We start from the raw sequence: 4,931 nt of genomic DNA, 5'->3' as shown, positions 1-4,931 counted from the left end.
AAAAGATCCAGTAATCCATGTTCGGTGGGTTATGGAAAACAAGAACATACCCAGCATGCATCGCCCCCAACCCGAAAACGGAGTGTGGCTGCCTACATGGCGGGGTAAAAACGGTCATAAATGTAAAATCGCACTCGTGTGATATGCGAGAGAACGTGTGAGTTGCAGCCCACGAACGACGAACAAGAAGAAGAAGATTGTGTCCCTGGCCAGGAAAAATGTGCAGCTACATCGGGCGAGAAAACGGTTCAGACTAACCTGTAGGTGGTGACTTGTCCTGTGAGCTACACCCTGCAACTACATCGTTTGTGTTTAGAAAACAATATCTCATTAGCAAAGAGAAAAAATCTATTAAAGAAAAGAACAATTAAAAAAAAAACAACCCTACTGGTTTATAAAACAAGGCTCTCTTTTTTATCCCCCCCCCACCCCCCCCAAAAAAAAGGTGTCCACCGTTTGAAACCACAGTTCTGCCTTCAGGGATTGCGATAATTATGAATTAACTGACCCCCGAAAACGGAGTATGGTTGCCCAACACGGCGGGGTAAAAACGGTCATACACTTTGAAAAGCCCACTCGTGTACGTACGAGTGAACGTGGGAGTTGCAGCTCACGAAGGAAGAAGAAGATGATGAATGAATTGGAATCTATGTTATCGCTCCTCGTTAAGGGTATTGCCCAGTTAACTGGCTGTAATGAAGAATAAGAAGAGAGAAAAAAAAATGTGTCTGTAACAGAAAAAAAGGAAATGGCGATAGCAAAAAAAAACGCAAATCCAACAGACACACATATATTTACTTACTCGCGCGCACGCACACACACACACACACACACACAGACGAGAGAGAGGGGGGGGGATGTTCATTACCTGAACTGAAGCGAACAATCTGTAAATGATCACGGATATTTCTTTCATATACTTGAAAAAAAAACACCCAAAAAACAACAACAAACAAACAAAAAACAAAAACCCACACTGCGTGAAAATCAGTGTATGTGAATTTCATGAAACAGAGAAGAAAAAAAGAACAAAAATACTATTCCCACCGAAAACTCCGTTCAAACTTTGAAGACAGGGGATGGAGACAGCAATGGAGAGATAATGAAAAAAGCTGGGGTTTTTTTTTTCTTTTGTTTTTTTCTTGCTGATGATTACTATCACGATTACCTTTAACATTATTTTCAATACTGTTGCTAATAAACTAATGTGATTTGTTATTGTGATGATCATCTTGTTTCAACATTGTCAAAGAAGATGATAATAATAATAATAATAATAATAATAATAATATCTCGATGTTACTGTTATGATAAGTATCATCTTTGTTAAAGACTGATACCAGTGAAACTTTGGTGTCATTATTGTGATGATTATCTTGTATTATGTTATTGTTATTTAACAAGAAATAAACTGTATTATAACACGACTATGATGAGTATCATCATGGTCGGCTCTGATACTAATGAACGATTTGTGATTATGTTAAGACATGTTCATATGTACAAAAACAGGGGGGAAAAAACAACAAAAAAAACCCACCACTTTCGATCATACTGAATTGTGGGAACATTTCTCAGCTTCATGGAAAACCTCAGCATAAACGGTTGTTATAACTATTACGGACAGGATTCTTTTCTACCTGTTCATATGCCCATGTGATGCATGCGCGCGCGCGCGCGCGCGCGCGCGTGTGTGTGTGTGTGTGTGTGTGTGTGTGTGTGTGTGTGTGTGTGAGAGGTCGGGGTGGGATGGGTTCACGCAAAGTTGTAATCCAACGTTTTGATATATATATATATAATATAATATAATATAATATAATTTAAAACATGAGTTCCGACATCTTAACTTACATTTACACTCCTCCCTTCCCCTAAGCTGTTTCTACTTACGTCTTTTCATGTTACGTCTTTTTATCATTTACCCTTCCCCCCCTTTTATCCACACACACACACACACACACACACACACACACTATCTGATGATTGCGGTACACCAATATCGCAAACGTAACTACTTTCGAAAAGAAAAAAAAAAGAAAAAAAGACGTCAACTACATTCATTTATCTGAGGCAAATCTAATATCAGTTATGCGTGCGTTTGTAAACGAAACTAAAACTTTCAAACTGTGTTTGCCTCATCCGCAGTGTCTGCGTTAGTGACACTTTTTTTTCTTCTTTTTTCGTTTTTTTTGTTGTTTTTTTTTTTTTTTTTTTTTTTTTTTGTTTTTTTACCTCTGAGTATTATTTCGTCAGTCTGTGTTTACAACCATTGACCCGGAACTGAACGGAACCCAAATTTAGAGTCAGTCAATATTACGTGGCCAAGAGAAAGACGAATATAATGACATTTCCTAACACTATATATATATATATATATATATAAGCAGTTAACATTTTCGCGGTAGACTTTTGAACTTTCAATGGTTTATGGAAGGGACAAGACCGCGATATCAAACTTGCTGCGATTTTTTTTTAAACTACGTAAGAACACAGTTGTTTTTTGCTTCTTTCTTTTTGGGGGGAAGGGGGGGGGGGGGGTGGGGGGGTTGGTGATGGTTGCAACTTTGTGGTGACTGGTTCGTGAAGTAATGTTGACATCTGATAATATGCGCCCATATATATGTGATATTGTTATTGTTAATTTTTTAAGTGAAACTGGTTACTCACACAACACTGTTTTGTATATAATTAAAATATAATTAATACCCTTGCGATCTTCAAAGGGGAGATCGGATTCAATGTGTATACCTGTATACAGTTATCATGATTTATGTTCGAGAGATTCTTTTGTGTCGCGTGCGCGTTACCACAACACACTATGAAATCTGTGTGTGTGTGTGTGTGTGTGTGTGTGTGCTCTATGGGTTTTTTTTTTCTAAATCTGTTCATTCCCTTTGCCTTGACTATTTACAGCCGTGTCCTCGGTTAACAAACTGTTATTAATGGATTGGAAATCGACGATCAAAATGGCGTGCTATTGTTGTTGTTTTATCAATATTACAACCGTGGTAAATAATATTGCTTGTTGTTGTTATTATTCTTACTATCACTATTGTTATTAATACTATTGTTATTGTTGTTGTTGTTATTGATATTAATGTTGTTGTTGTTATTATTATTATTATTATTATTATTATTATTTGTTGTTGTTATTGTTATTGTTGTTGGTGGTGGTGGTGTTCTTCTTGTTGCTACTACGATTGTAAATTATTATATTCACCATGGTTCCAGCCCTGGCATGTTCCTAGTGGTCGGCTGGACAAGTAGTAAAAAAAAAAAAGAACTGAATTTTACACTGTTATTATTATGATTATTATTATTATTGTGATATTTTGTTGTTACTGCATTGTCATGACGTTGGATCAGTTGCAATCATCTCGTAATCTTTCAATCACTGGATTATGATTTTGTTTCAAATAAAAAAAACCAACAACAAACAAACAAAAAAAAAGACAGTATGTCTTAACGTGCTGATGCACGACATCATGTGCTAAAAACGTGACTTCACGTGCTGGTTTATGACATGTGAACATTTGCTAGAATGTAACATTACGAGTTGATGTATGACATCATGTGCTAAAACATGACTTCACTTGCTGATACGTTACACCCTATGCTAATGCGTGACTTCACATGTTCATATATGACGTCATGTGCAAGAACATGACATCATGTGTTGGTGTATATGTGCTAAAACGTGACTTCACGTGCTGATACATGACATTATGACATTATGTGCTAAACCGTGACTTCACGTGCTGATACATGACATTATGTGCTAAAACGTGACTTCACGTGCTGATACATGACATTATGTGCTAAAACGTGACTTCAAGTGCTGATACATGACATTATGACATTATGTGCTAAAACGTGACTTCACGTGCTGATACATGACATTATGACATTATGCGCTAAAACGTGACTTCGGGTACTGATACATGACCTCATGTTTTGGTGTATATGTGCTAAAACATGACTTCAGGTGTTGATACATGACATTGCAAATTCATGACGTGCTAGAACATGACATTACGAGTTGATGTATCACATCATGTGCTAAAACGTGACTTCACGTGCTGATACGTGACATGTGCTAAAACATGATTTCACGTGCTGATACGTGACATGTGCTGAAACGTGACTTCACGTGCTGATACATGACACATGTGCTGAAACGTGACTTCACGTGCTGACACATGACATCATGTGCTAAAACATGACTTCACATGACGATACATCATGTGCTAAACTGTGACTATGTGCTGATACATGACATGTGCTAAAACATGACTTCACCTGGTGATACATCATGTGCTAAACTGTGACTTTATGTGCTGATACATGACATCATGTGCTAAAACGTGACTTCATTTGCTGATAGAGCACTTCATGTGCCAATCAGTGACTTCATATGCTGACACATAGCATCACGTGCTAAAAAGAAAATGCTTCACGTGCTGATGCATTTTGTCATGTGAAAACGTGACTTTACGTTGTGAGGCATGACTTCACGTGATGATATATGGCTTCATGTGCTAAACAGTGACTTTATGTGCTGATACGTGACTTCACATGTTCATGTATGACATCGTATGAAAGAACATAGCATCACGTGTTGATGTATGATATGATGCTGAAACATGACCTCACGTGCTGATACATGACATGTGCTAAACCGTGACTTCACGTGCGGATACATAACTTCATGCGCTAAAACATGACTTCGCGTGCAGACACATGACGTTTGCCAAAACATAACTTCGCGTGCTGACATATGACGCCATGTGCTAAAATATGACTTCACTTGCTGATTCGTTACACAATGTGCTAAAACATGACTTCGCATGTTCATATATGGCATCATGTGCTAAAACATGACTTCACGTGCTGATACATGACATAGTTTGCTAAAACATGACTTCGCGTGC

This window comes from Babylonia areolata, chromosome 6 (genome assembly GCF_041734735.1).
Source record: "Babylonia areolata isolate BAREFJ2019XMU chromosome 6, ASM4173473v1, whole genome shotgun sequence".
Taxonomy (NCBI): Eukaryota; Metazoa; Mollusca; class Gastropoda; order Neogastropoda; family Buccinidae; genus Babylonia; species Babylonia areolata.
This window is presented reverse-complemented; position numbering follows the sequence as displayed.